Source organism: Centruroides sculpturatus, unplaced genomic scaffold (assembly GCF_000671375.1).
Source record: "Centruroides sculpturatus isolate CEXI.00-Female unplaced genomic scaffold, Cexi_2.0 scaffold118, whole genome shotgun sequence".
Classification (NCBI taxonomy): Eukaryota; Metazoa; Arthropoda; class Arachnida; order Scorpiones; family Buthidae; genus Centruroides; species Centruroides sculpturatus.
Genome location: NW_019384377.1, coordinates 921,596 through 937,584, shown reverse-complemented (window position 1 = coordinate 937,584; position 15,989 = coordinate 921,596).

The following is a 15,989-nucleotide window of genomic DNA, read 5'->3' as shown; positions in this document are numbered from 1 at the left end:
GCGGCTTTTCTGAGATGAAAAGATTTTCATCACTCAAGAAAGATAATAAAGATAAAAATAAAAAATATATATATAAAAAAATTTACTGAAGATGTAAGTAAAATTTAATCCGGAATGTTTCGAAATCCTTTATTTGCAAAAACACACTGTGTAAATAGAAACAGAACCAATCTTGTAGCAAGAAGATTGAATGAAGAGATGGGTGTGTGTGTGTGTGTACACGAAAACGTGTACGCATGCATCTCTCGTCTGCATCTCGAAGAATCGATGAAGATCGAAACTCACTTTTCCCCATATTTACACTAAATTAAGCTTTGTTGGAATAGGTTGACGTATCAATTCTTCAAAATTCTTTATTTATTTGTTAGTCCTTAAAATTGTCCCGAATACATTCTTAGAAACGGTAGACAGCTAGATGGATGGATGGATAGAGCATAAAACCGCATCGACACGGATTAACGGAATCGGAAAGAGGAGATTAAATAAGGGATTACTGCGAAAACGTTTGAAAAAAACAGTGAAATTAACCGTTTTCGAAGTGGTGCAATGCCAATTTCTGCAACTATCTGTCGTGTGAAACAATGTCGCAAGAGTCGCAGAACCCGTTCGGATTTAACGTATGTAGTTTTAATGTAGTATGTGTGCGGATTTAATGTGTGTGTATGATGATATCGAGAGCGCAAAAGACTGAAAAGAGAAAAGAGGGAGAAAAACATAAAATGCACACAAAAAGCGCAACAGGATCCAAGCGAATGACACCGGCGTATCGACTCTTAGATTTATGAGCAAACGGACTAAAGGACTTTGCCATTTGTCAATGTGTCTTTTTACTAGCGTAATCGTCCAAACACAGTCCTCCTTACCCCCACCCTCACCTCTCTCTGTTTCTCTCGCTCTTTTTATTTTATTCTTCTATAAACCGTTAAGACCAACAACAGAAATCAATTTAGTTGTACCTTTTGATTGCTTTTCCACACGCCATTCAAACTGCTACATCAATAATGAAAAAAGAGGGGACAAAGACAACTCCAACAAGGAAAAAAAAAAAGGAAGAGATCTCTTTAAACAAATCGCTAACTGGTGCGAAAAGATACATCTGTTTAAATACTTCAAGAATTAATTTGTCAGAGGGATCGATAGTTCTTTTACGCACTCTTTGTGCTACTAATTGAACTCTTCCGTTTGAGAATTCAATCACTTACATAAAACGTCCGATACTTTAAATGTAGTTAATATTTGTATAATCGCGAGGAGAAGAGAAGAAAAAAGAATGTAAAAAAAAAAAAATAAGAGAAACGTTGTCGGAAGTTGTGAGGAAATTTCATTGTTCCTCTCTTCTGGCACGCTGTCATTTCTCACACACAATCATTTGAACACGAACCAGTTATGCCGTAGCCATGGCTACAGATGTGAAAAAATTGCAAAAAGGTAGAAACTTTTTTCGATACTCTTCTTAACTCGACAACGTTGTCACTTTCAGAAATGAAAAACCGAGCCTTTAAGCCGTTAGAGAGCGTTTACGTTTTCTCATTTACGAGCTGCTTTTTTCCCGGAATTAACGAAAGTGCAAAACTTTTCTCTCCCCCTCGGCAAAACTATTCTAAGCACTTTTGTTCCGCGTTTAAATTTAGCCTTGTTTTTCTCGCTTCTCGTTTATTAAAGCCCGGATAAGTCGAAATGTCTACTCTCTTACACGCCGGACAGACAACCTGCCGCGAAGCGGAGCATTAAAAGTTATGAAATTAATAAGTCGGAGCCATTTAAAAGTGGTAAAGAATGCGTTTGGATATGTTTTACGAGAAGAAGAATTGTTTTTATGGTGGAATATAAATGATATATGGTAGTTAGGAGCAGGACATTTAGGTTATTTGCCAGAACGACGTCACCGTGTGCTATTCGTCATAGGAAACTTTTAAAACGTCCCACCGGGTTTAAGGCCCGCACCATTCGTTAGATAACGTTGCCCACGAGGTCGAGTCTCTGGCAAAAGTAATTGAAGCGATTAAGTTGATTGAAGACCACGTTCTAGGAAACAAAACAAGAATCGAACGTGACAAGACTGAAAGGAAGAGAAAACCGAAGCAAGAAGATGGCTTGTTTCATTTGAATTTTTATATACACGAGATCCTTCGGATGAAATTTTAATATTGAAGTCTAAAGAATTCCTAGTGGAGCGAGTGGAATTACTTAGAGATTTGCCGAACACTCCATCCGAAACAACAACTCTGCATACACGACCTTGGAAAGGACATAAAATCGAAAGATAAACGCACGGTAAAATGACAATTCGTGCACGTATCTCGTCGATACGTTCACATTCTGTTAAATTTTCGTACATCTCGGGAGTTACTTGTAGTCGAGGAGATGCTCTAGCGAGTGTAGGTGCCCTATTTTGTATTCCTCCATAAAAATCTTCTTAAAAAATAAAACAAAAAAAACTGGTCGTGTAACGTCTTTTTCTTTCTTCCATCAGTCTAAAATACGAAACGTATACGGGAGCATATTTTATGTATAATTTAAGAAACTAATTTGCATATTCAAATAACGTGTAATTAAAAAATCCAGGAAATTAATTCTTTCCTATAACGCATTTTCACTGGTGTAGTTGGAAGTTTCCTATATATATAAAACGATATTTTTCCGTTACAGAAACACAATTTTAAGCACGGAAAGACATTAAATCACCGTTGTGACGCGCTAACTGCAACAGATCATTGTTTCTATTTTCTTTCACGAAGATAAACGACTATAGTCGTAACACAGTAAAGGAATAAATGAATGTGGATGAGGTTCGTAGCTGACGAGACGTGTTTATCCATTTTCGTTTCACACTAATCTATCTACGGCTACCTAAACTTGCCAAAAATACGACAAGGGATTAGGATTAGTTATCAGTAACTGCTGCCAGCCGGTAGAACGTGCTACATTTATTCTCTTATCTAACACCGACAGCCAACCCCACTGCACAACGAGGAATATAAACGGTTAACTTTAATTGAAACAATTATTATCCAACTGGAAGTTTTCTTTTTATCGATTACTTCACGATCTAGCAAGTAGGAAGAAGGGCGAAGAACGTGTCATAGTGTCGCGCTTAGCGAGGAAAAAATAAGATGTAGGCGACTTTTAACTGTTATCAAAGCTAGAGTATTATATTCTCCACTGTTTTTCTGTGTAAATACGTACGAGAGTTTAATATCTGTTACTGATTCGACCCCCCACAACGAGTGGTGTTGCTGATTCAAACCACTTAAAATCCTCGTTTTATGTACGAAAGTTGCATTTTTCACGAAGATTCTTACCAGTTATACTGCTAGAATGTTATCATTTAACGGTAGCAACGTCCTCCTTCCATTAGGTCACATTTCTGAGAAATGAAAATTACTCGTCGTCACGAAGGTTTCTTAGCTTATATTTTGAAGAGTATAATCGATCGTTGAACGTATCCAAATTAAAATTCATAGTTTGCACTACTTCAGAAGTGCTTCGAGTTGGATTTTTTTTTCGTGTGAAATTCGAAAAATACGACACTTTTAACCTAATTAGGTGCACAGAAATCGAAAACAGTGCCTCTAAAAGCCAACGAAAAAAAAGACCTCCGAGGAGATGGCAGTTTCTTGAGAAATTAAAGAACTCGTTAAGTAGCGTGTTCACTTAGCTCTTTTTTAATTCTTTTTTCTTTCTATGGGAGTTAGAAGTTAATTCGTTTCGTGTTCTCTATGTTCGATAGTGTATCGCGGGAATTTGCATACTCCCAGGAACAGCTTTCATTAACTTTCTATTAAATCCTTTCTTCGTTTCAATTGCTGACGAAAGAGTCGAACTAAAAAAACAAATAAAACTAGTAAATATTGAATGAAAAGTCCTGCAGAACATATAATTCGTGCCAGTGTGCACTAGTTGCAAGCATTCTCGGAGTTATTAATGATGTTCCACATGGTAGATTATTCAGGCGATGCTCGCTGCTGGTCATTTATAAAGAGGATAGCATAATTTGGAAGTATTTTTGCATTCAATTAATTAATTTAGAAATGACCACAAATAATTTTCTATTCTTGGACTTATGAATAAATTATACATCTACAGCGTATGTAAAATGAGGCATATAAAAAACATAGCTTATACCTAGCGCACATATAGGCTATATAGGCAAATATCCATATGAATTCACGAGTCTAAATCAGCCAAAGTATAGGCAAGTTATAATCATATATGATGTAAACAACTGGGCACAATAAGGCAGCATAGACAGACTATACACTAAAGTGACTAAACAATACATACAATACTTCAAGAAAAGGTAAATTTATCAACACCACCGAATACACACACAAGTCGCAAATAATTTCACAAATACAATACCCACCACTGGCACCAAAAATCACTGAATACTTTTAGTTGGTCCCACTGAATACTTGTAGGTTCGTGCCTGATCAACGAACCCGGACCGCGTTCAGTTTTCGCGTATTTATCACATAAATTGGATCCAGTTTCCCGTGGAAAATCTTCCTGGGAAGCCCATCCCTTGTTAGATCGTCCTTGCGTTGCGTTACGTTACTCCATCATAATAAAATCCACAAACATAAAAAAAAGAAAAGGAATAAAATTCATCGATTACTTAATATATGCTCCATAAACACTAAACGCATGTCTATATAAACAACATGTAATTACAAACAAACAAATGGAAATTGACGATTTATCGACACTACACAATTGCACATTAAAATTAGCCAGTCACAATTTCATCGATTATATTTGGCTCGAAATGTAACGAGATAGTTTCCTTACATCATCCGTGTTGGCCTAACTACCCCTCGATCCGTAACATGCGTGTAAATTTTAAAATCTGATTCGGATCCCCAGAGCCGTAGGTGATAGTCATCCGGCTGACTACATGAATCTTGAACACCTATAGGTAACGTAAATGCTTATAATAATAATAACGCATACAGGCGAGTTAACGCGAAACATCGTGGCCGAAAAGTCAGTTAATCATTATAAAGCTTAAACTTCCTTCTTATTCGAAAAGGGATACTTCTTGTTTAATGTACAAATTACAGCGTTAACAAATTCTGTTTGCGATTCATATTCGTAAGTGTGCGAAGTATACAAACATAAAATTCGGTTAACTGACTTTTGAGTCACCGCGAATCATTAATTCTTACTTAAAACGATGGCAAATTCAGCCTTTAATCTCATAACAGATAAAGAAACGTCCTCATTTCTTAAGAAAACTATATTTGTTTATTGTTCCGGTGTTCTTGGGGAATAAATCAAAATACAAAGACTGTTCCATTTAGTTCGAATTATAACCTTAAACACTGCGCAAACGAAAATCTAGAGATTTTCTCCACGTTGTAGGTAAGCTCCAGCGCTACTTTACAAGAGACTATTTTAGTTTTACTGAATAAATTACATCCAAGTCCGCCACAACGGAAGAAAAGTGGATATTTAACAAATCATTTTAAAGAAACGGCCTAACGAAAGGTAATTTTACTGTGGCAAAAACAAGTTGCCAACAATTTTCGACCAATAAAAGAAACGCGCCTCTTCTTTTTTTTTATGTATCTGCAATTTCTTCTGCTGTTGAGTGCAGCTGACGCCTAAACCCGGGAACAGCCGCCGACATCGGTATATTAAAAACCAGCAGTAGGCGACTTAAGAGCAACATAAAGGTATGCCGTAAAAGAACCTTTCTGCGTTAAAAGTCAGCAACATGTCGTCCTAACTGTCGAATGTTAAAAGAAAAGAAAAAAGAAAAAAGTCATCATCGATCCTAACCTGTGCTCGTGGCCAACAACGCTCTGCTGCAACGTCTAGACTAATCATAAATGGTTACATTCCATTATGTTTTCCCCCATTTTTACCCTTCTTCCACCCCTTTTTTCAGTCGGAAATGTTTATACAGAAGACTTAATGATATTAAAAATTCCACTGATCATCATCGGAATAAAATTGCAAGCGTAGTCCTCCTCTTTGCACGATGAACATCCATCATGTTTATAAACCGAGTCGTTGGTTATTATTATAATTAATGGCCTAGACCGACTGTGGATATAAATTTCCTTATATTGTCTTTCCTTTTTATAGGCATTTTAACTAATTAATTGTCCTCGATTATGTAATTTAAGCGATTCTAAACTCGATTTAACGCTATAAAAACTTCATTTCACCAAAAAACCGTGTTTTTTCGCGAAAATGTACTAATAATCCCCATTAATCCGCGTATAAACGTCGTTTAATGAAGGCAAATGCAGTTTACTTCTCACTGGAATTACTTGTCGTCCATGATTGTTCTTTGCTCTCTCTCTCTCATCAGAGACTATCTAGATAATAAGACAGGAGTTTGCTAACAAGAAAAGAGAATTCAGGAGTCGATGAGCTATTAAACTGCTGATAATCGCAGATCCGTGACACATAGCAAGATAAATAATCAATCAATGACTCAACTAATATCGAGATAAGCATGGTAATTTGCAAAGTTTATTAACTCGAAAATAGAAGATTTTAACATTTAAACCATTAAACAATACCAGAGTTCGATATAAGAATTTTCTTTTCTTTCTATATTTATAAAGTTTACGAATAATACACAATTTTTATGGCTCTATGACTCAGTTTCATAACTCTTATACTATATCTCATGACTTACAGAATAGGAAAACTGAAGATTTATAGACACGTTTCCTTTAGAGCATTATTTTAAAAGCAAACCTTAAATTGTAGAATTCTTTCACGAACGAACAGTCACGAATATATAAAATACTTTTTTACTATTCTAAAATTATTTAAACGAGTTTAAATAGTATTTTTTAAAGTCGATAATTCTCTCCTTCAAAAAAAAACTAAAAAAACGTGAATTTTCGAATCTAGTTAGTTATATCCTTACAAAATTTAATAAGCTAACAATAAAAAACGTTAAATGGGGGAAATCCTGTGAGGTATTTTCCATCCTTTCGACTTGTTAGCTTGACTCTAGCGCGATCGATTGATTCCCGGTGGCTGGAGCCAAATCAAAACCGTGTTGACTTGCCACGGAAAACAAGATTTGGCTATTTTCTTTAAATATTTGTAACCATTTCTTTCAACTTTCTAAAAGAAAAAGCACCAAATTTATATATACGTGTGCTGGAAGCCTGAACTTCTTTAATAAATCACCCAAAGAATAAAAAAAAAAAAAAATCTGCATTGGACTGCTTAATTTCTAACAAGGCACGCTAAGGGATTAAAGAAAAGATTCAAAAATCTTCCGCTTCATCGCACATAATTATGAAATATTCGTAAGAATACAAGTTAATTTTATCAAGACCAGTAACTTGTTGAAACGGTCGACAGCAACAGGGAAGAAAGAAAGGAAAATAATCTTAAAAATTTTAATAAAGTGGCTACTACTTTCCACTTCAAATTCGAGAAATTTTTTGATGTATTGACTAAAATGATCATATTATTACGACGTTTATGATGAAAATTACAGTCTAGATGATAAATAATTGCCAAGGTGAAGACTAGAAATATAATTATATATCAATATATATAGTAAGATAAATTGCCGATGGGGTGAGATAGTTTCCATTTTTATTCCTTTATTTATACGAGTATCGAATCTAACGTCTCTCCAGGGCTATAATGAAATTTATACATAAAGTAAACTGTCGATAGAAGCGAAATAATGTTATTTTTGTGCCTTACTATACCAGATATCCAAGTTACAAATATATCTAGACAAACAGAGTAGGAAGATAGTTAAATTTATATAGAGTATACTCAGTAAATCACTGATAAAATAATTAAATTTATATATAACCTTATATATATATAAGGCAAATTATAAACTGCCAGGAGTGTATAACTTCTATTTTTCGCAGCCATCTTTACTACAGTATCGAAGTTACAAACACTTCCAAGCAAACAGTGTGAGGGTGGTAATGTATAAACACGCCAAAACACACACTTTGCTTTATAAACTCGTACAAAAATCTACAAACTGTTATAAATTCCTTAAATTCTAGTTAATTATATGAAGTAAGTTAAGTTTTTTTTATCGTCGTCTTTTGGTGTAAATTAATCTACTTTTTATTCACTTTCTCTGTTAAGTAATAGATTAATATCGAAGCGTGCAAGCGGGGATCCTTGTAAATTTGTGCCACAGTAGCGACGAAATTAAATCTCAACACAGATTAATTTAATTAAATTTTAAATAATAAAGATAGTAGAATCATTTAGAATCTTTCTTTAGTAATAATAAAGCAGCTCGGTAACGATAAGAAAAGATTGTTTAGATAAATATTCTTTGAGAAAGACTAAACGAGTCTGATTCTATTGTGTTGAAAAACATTTTTTTCCTTCCAATCTTTAAAAAAACTCGTCTTTATTGCGTCCATGAAATTTTAACGTCGCCATATCTGTAAAAATCTAAAACAGAAAAATAAAAATCTTTTTTTTTTTTTTCAATTTTGCAAGTAAGAAACGAGTCGTAGATATTATCCGCGAGTTAAAGCTGGAAACGAGATCTTCAGACTTAAGCTGAAAATCTCGTTTCGAGCTCTCAGATCTGTACCGAAGATTTTCCAGATTTATAGTGAAATGTGCAGAAGATAAATCTGTTGCATATTTTGAGCAAAAACAGACGTTAACTGTTGCATTGAGTGATTGGTTTATTTGTATACGGCAACGTGACAAGTGGGCGATGCCTCCCGGGAAGACTTTCTATGGTTAGGTGTTACAAACATGAAGAAAATCCAGAAAACACGTGACCAGCCCTTTGCGAGATGCGAACCCACGATAACTTACCAGTGTTCCATACACTAGTGAGTTGCATTCGAGTGAAAACTCAGGTTATAAATAAAAATTAGTGGAAAAAAACTCCGAAATTTGTTCAAGTTCTCCACTTCAAACCGGAATTTTATCACAATTCAGAACATATTTCTCTTACAAGTCCCTGAATTACTGCTGTAAAACGTTTACAATTCACTCTATAATTCTTAGCAAATCTATGCTTTAGGCACAATAATTAATCAAAAATAATGTAAAATACGTCCCGAATCTTAACACAATTACTCCCATTATATATTTTATCCTATTTTTTTTTCTTTTTTTAATAATTTTCCATGCAATTAGATCGATTCAGCCTATAAATTTACAGTCATAAAGGGACACACACGTAACAAAAGAAAGGAGCTTTGTACGTTCTTTGATTGAAAAATGGGACGTTGTAGTTAATACAATAAGTAATGAAATCGCTAAATGCGGAACAGTTCCGTCGCGCGACACGCTTAGGAAAATTACATATTCAACAATAATAAGTCGACCAATGAATTATTTCCGCGCGTTTTATTACTTCGTCACAAGTTCCTGTTTTGTAACTCGTTATTACAAAGAATCGATTGAAGGTTTCCGAAACTGGAAAACGTTCGCCATTCGTTTTACGCAATCGCAAACATTTGTCACCTTTAATCGCTACGACGTCTTAACTTTCATCTTTTCTCTCGCTAATCTCTTTTGCTACGGATGGTCAAACAAAGTTTAAAGATAGAACAGTGGAAAGCCCGAAGGGAGAACGCATTTTCCTTTATCCTTTCCTAAGTAATCTTTTAAACATTCCAGGTGCAATAATAATAATAATAATAAAGCCGTTGGGGGAGTAAAATCGTTAACGTCATTTCGCGCGTATCGATCGCCCAACCGACCGCCAATCTCGAGATTTTCTAGCGTTGTTTAATGGTATTAAGCGCTTAAAAATGGTAGAAAAACGGGTGGAACCTTCGAAATTTTGATTGCAAGACAATGGTTTGACGTCACAGAAGATGGAAATACATCTGTTTCGTGATCCGCCCATATCAATAAAAATAACGACTGGGCACGAAAGATTCTCTTCCGGCAACTTCCGTCGTGGCACCTTGCAACATTTTAACACTAGAACCTTTCGTTTAGGAGAGAGTTCAGAAGAGTTGACCTAGATATGCAAATTCGAGCCGCGAGCGAAATGACGTCTTTTCGAGCGTGTGACGAAATCGACGCGTTCTCCGGGCTCGGGATTGGCTAGATATTCGAATTTTCAAATTTGAATCGACTCGTTAGAGAAACGACAACAGATTTATGCAGCGTGACGTTATCTACGTCAGAGACGAACGTGCCGGATTCGAAATTCTGTAGCATGAAGCGAGAGATGCATCATCGGTAAACCTTAAAAGTATATTTCCTAGAAGACTTTATGGTTCGTTTATCGTTCGGCCAGCCGATATATTAGGACCTAATTTCTGTACGGCTTGACAAATGATCCAGTCATCTGGGATTGAAGTATGAGACCGCAATATCGTGTTCTGGTTGCAGACGCGGCTTGTCCGTTTCCTCGTAAACCATAGGCAAAGTCGTTAAAGCAATACCAGTATGTTATCTGTCGTGAATGCCCACGCTCCTTTGGAAAACTTTGGAAAACACAGATTAAGAAAATCGGAAGAGACAAAATGTCATCCCAGTATACATATTTTACATTAACGAGGTAGATTTCCCGTTTCGGATTCTGTGGGGAGGAGATGCAAACGGGGGTGCCAAATCGCTCTGTATCTTAACGTTCCCTAACTCGTACAGCGATAAATAAACCGATCCTACGCGATTTTTCTTCTCGAGGGGAGTTGAAGCGATAGAGAAAAATCGCTAACGATCCTTACAACCGCGAAAACGAAACCGAGTGCGCTTGGCGGCTCTACCAATCATCTAAAGAATAGATACGGGGAGAGATAAAACTCGGCAACGTGTCAGTGATAAACGAACTCACTTTGCCGGCCTTAACTGGCTCCATACAAGTCTCTGTAAAGAATGATATTTACCGTGTCAGCGTAGTTGTTCCGTAAACAAGCTGACTTTATCGAAAAATCTAACAGTTTCGCAAGGATTTCGGACACGGATGCTAGGATAAAAATCGTTGGGAGGTAGACATTCGTCTATTAATTTATTTAATTAATGCATCGGATAGACAGAATGCTTATATCATCATTAAGCCCGTTATCGATTTATTTCGGAAGCGTTAATTAATATATTCCTTGAAGTTTACGTCTTGTTAGATGTGCAGAAAAGCCAGCGAGTTAGCGAACTTAATCGAGAATATTCTCACAAAAGCAGTCAGAACAATAAGATGAGAACAAAAGTAGAAAACACAAGAATCTAGCGTGTCAGACAGAGGCGGTATATATCACTAAAATAAAAATTCTTAGATTTTGCGGCGAAACGCGCGTGTACAGTACATTCACACAAACACAGGCATACATGTGCTGTGTTTGTGTACACGCGCGCACGTACTAAACACAGAACAAAGAGAGGAGACAACATTACAAACGATATCATTAGTATAGGTTGCGACGCGTCGTCACAATTAATATGCCGAACTCGTGTTGCGAGAGTATTCGAGGAGCAAGAACGAAACTAGGAAAAAAGATGGCAACAGTTTACTTTTTCCACGTTTCGTTTGTCAATAGATGGCGGCAGATGCTCCGAACATAACGGACAGAAAGAGGAAGAATTTACAGCCTGCAAATCGTGATGGTGCATAGTTATACGCGATATTGACAGGAAAAATGAACAGCATCGTCATGGAGTACGTGTTCAAAGTTAAAGAAGATCGCTATCCCCCTTTTTTCTCTCCCTTAATTGTAGTCACATCCTTTAATTTATTTACACCCCTCCAAGCGTGCTCTTTATTTGATTTAGCATAGAATTTATTTGATTCTTATTAAAAATAATGGCGTGGAAACGTGATAAAGATCCTCTCCTCTATTTTATTACCGAAGCCGGACGGAGGATTAAGATGATATATTCAACAATTAAAATATTTAAACAGCAACAGATGACGAATATTAACTGAGATATTTTTGGTGGAACTCCAAGAATTTTCGGTCCACGGTTCTTAATCTTATTCACTAGGTCTTGGTAGCCACAGGGAACTTTGCCAAAGAAGTTTGCTTCGTTTACTCTGATTGCTACCGACGATAAATTCCCGTAAATAACGATAAATATCCCGTCGGTTAGACCAGAATGCAGACATTTTTGTCTTCGAATCGATAATAAAGACTTCTAACGTCTATTATAGTCGTTGGTTGTCACGTGTCATCAAATAGATTCCTATGTGTTGTAGTCTCATCGATGGCTGCTGCATTTAATCAATGCAAACGTCTTCGCTTCCCTTTATGTTCCCTTCTGTTTAAAGAGAACTTAAAGAATTTATGATGAATGCCTTAAATGTTATCTCCTGTAATTAATGTTACCTTTGACTTTTTTTTCTTTCAAACTGGGTTCGTTATCGAATATCCAATCTGCACTTGGCTCTTTTTTAGGACAAATTTAAGGATGGAACGAGACAAAGTTCTTAATTTAATTCGAAGATTGTCAAAATGTGAGAAGATTTACAAATTCTTTAAAAGTATCAGAAATATTTTTGAGAATTTAACTTTGAGTATGTTAATTATAAGCAGTTTCTAGAAAACTTCATTAAAATTCTTTAAAATGGAATGGAATTAGGGTTATATTTTTGAGTTTATTTCTTCAATAAATGTTTATTTATTTTATTTTATTTTATTTTAATAAAATCATTATATTAAAAAAAAATAATATACAGTACATAATCCATTCTACACAACTTCTGTCAAAATTCCTCAAGATGACCATTCTTAAAAATGTCGTTTTTTTAAAAAATTGTGTGATGTTTCAGATGCCAATTTATATTTTAAAAACTCCATCTAAAAATGAAGAATTTCTCGAATTTTAAATTGTATTTTTAATGAATTAGCTACTTTAAAAAAAGAAATCGTGATTTTTAAAAAAGAGCATTCCTAAAGAAAAATGATTTTTGAAAATTTACAAATAAAATTAATGAAATTTTTTATTCTCGAACTCGGCACGGATCTTGATCTTTTAAATAAAGAAAACACTAACGACAACAAGAAAACAGAATTTTTATAGAATGTGAATTGTTGTTTCTTTCATAGATATTGGAAAAGGAAGCTTTCAAAATAAAGACTACTTCCTTTTAAAAACTGTCAAATTAAAAAAGAAAAATTTTTTTAAAAATACGAATAAAGACACGTGGATTGTCAAAAACTAATCCAGTTCGCCGCTTAATTAAACAATAAAAATCTTTCTTCTTTGGTTGGGCGACTTCTAATTGGTTTCGGAAAAACCAATTTCGATAGGAAAAATGTCCCTTTTGGATGGCCTTCGGGAAGAACATCAGAAAACGACAGAGAAACTCGTCAAAAAAACATTTAATTTAGAACCATCTTTGAGATGTTTGCATGTCACACACTTCAACTTCCAACATGGCTACCGACAGGAAGTATGGCGCCGTCTGTCGGTCTACCGAGTAAACTTATAGTACAGTTGACTTTTCATTTCCTGTTTTGAGTAGAGGTCTAATGAAGGAAAACCTAACACGTTACGGTATAACGTGTTTTGCAAGACTAAAGTCTAGACGGCCAGCCAATAATATTCAATTTACCTTAACCGAAATGATAAAATACAGTGTGATAAATAACCAGATTCTTCTCCTTCGTTTGTTCCTACCGCAAAGACCCTTCTACATACTAAAATATTTTACTGAATATCGTGATTTAGAGAATAAATAGAAGAAAATGATGCTTTTTTATAGCACTATTTTCGTAGCAATAATTTTTTTTTAATTTACTAACGAAACGGATGAGAAAGCGTCATTTGGATGTAAATTACAACGAATCTCCTTTTTTATTCTTCCTTTTTTCATTTAATAAAACCAGAAATTTTGAGATTTCTCTTTATATTTTTTAAAAGTATTCCAATCCCTTTCGTCTTCCTACTTTTTTCACTTGCAGCTGAAGTACTGTACTACAGTACTGTACCTTGCATGTTTGTAGCATTTGACTTTTATGAATATCGTGCACGATCCATTAAATAAACAAGTATTGTTTCTAAAATTAATATTTAAAGGGCGAAAAAATATAGTTTCGAACTTCATTAATCCAAAAAAACCCCCACGAAAAAAAGACTATAATTAAGAGAGAGGGAGGCAAAATATATTATTCAACCGACATTAAAACTTTTAACGTTATTACCCGAGACGTAAAATCAATTCGAGTACAGGATAAAAATTTTATTGAGTCTAGAAATACTCGTAGAGGAGCGATCACCTGGCTGATGTGACTACAGCCTATCGAATGTGGGTCATTTGTATCGTTAGCTGACGTATATTGAGACAGATAAGCTGTCCGATAGTCTGAGCAATGGAGAATCTCAACAGACACACCAATGCCCCTAGGGCCTCGCTGCCAATCGCCAGATACAGATTTATACCGAAACTTGCTTTGCCGACTGAGTTATCTGCACTCGACAGTATGGCATCACACAGGTGCACGGGATAACGCGATCCTTTATACTCAAATGACAAATTGTATGGGGGAGGAATCCTAAACTTCGATACGTTCTCAATTAAATTCGAATTGTGGTTCACGATGCCACTCTCCTCTAACGTTAATGGGATCAAATTTGGATTTTTATATCAGGTCACACGCATTCCACCCGCGAAAAATCATTGGAATCGATATTATATCCTGGATATTGTCCATAAAGCCTTCAGCCTTTTATTTTATTTTTTATATTTTTTACTTTTTCTGGGGTGGAGGTAAAATTCGAATTTTAGAAGTTTTGTAGCGATAATAGCGAGGATCTAATATAAAAATTCTTTGGATCGAACGGTAGAGTAGAACTTCCAATCGAATTCCTGACTCGAGTAGAACTGATCCGGGTTTAATGAAACTTTTGTAGGATGTTACACGATTAGAAAGGATACTGATCGAGTTAAATTCGAAACTGGAGTTTTAAAACTCGATCAGTTTATAGCAATCTGTATTACTTCCGTCTGCACGCAAACAACAGATTAACTTAATTAGAGCCCTCCTCGAATTACTTATTAATACAGCTTAACATTAACGATAAAAATTATAAATATAGAATCGTCCCGAATATCTAAAATTCCTAGAGATATCGATGGAACGTGTTGTAGGGGTCTATCTGGTTTTACGATCAAACTATATAACATTTTCTATATCTCCGAGTTTTAAAAAAGGAATTTTATGTACTCGCTATATACAGTAAACACCGGAGTCAAGAAAAATTATTCTATCAGTATCACTGACAACAACATTCTAGAGGAATAAGCCGGAGGATATATATTCGATTTTCTTCAAGCTACGTGATTTTCGCAGCAATATACATTTACAAACTTTGCAACATGGTCATTCCATATGTTACAGTTTTAGATTAAGTGGTTGCTAGCGTGGCTCTGTCTTAAATGGCGTTAACTCGAGCAATTTATTCTTCCATAAAAAACGAGTAAATTGAATATAAAATCCGATGTTTACACACTCTACAATATCATTTTTGGGCTCACCTATACGCATTTTAATAATAATAAAAAACGCTGTTTTCTATAGACCTACACAATTGTATACGCGTATATCTGTAGGTGTTATTGATGTCTTTTATCAATTTCGCTTCGTGTTATGAATAAAATTCATAATTTAAAGATATTTTGTCGATAGGAAAGTGCCCGTACTATTAAAAAAGCGGCAAATAAAAACTGTCAGAGCGCGATCTGACATGTGAAAAGCGCAGATAAGGAGGAGGACAGACGAGATAAACTGTAAACACGAGTTTTTCTCAAAAATAATAACAAAAAAATATATATTCTAAAAAAATGCATCGGTTAATAATAAAATAGGTTGAAAGCGTATTGTCGAGTGCCTGAAGGATAATGGCTTGATTGCCAGAACCTTAGAGACTACCAAAATTAGAAAAGGTTATTCGATTGAAGCGAATCTCTCTTATCTCTAAGAAAAGTGTTTTATGAAGTCTCAAAAGATCGGTATCAAATTTTTGTCAATTTTTACTAAATTTCTGAACACGAGTCTCTTTTTCCAATTTATACCATTTGAAAAAAGATCGCATTAAGAGGAGGAGCGATTCTC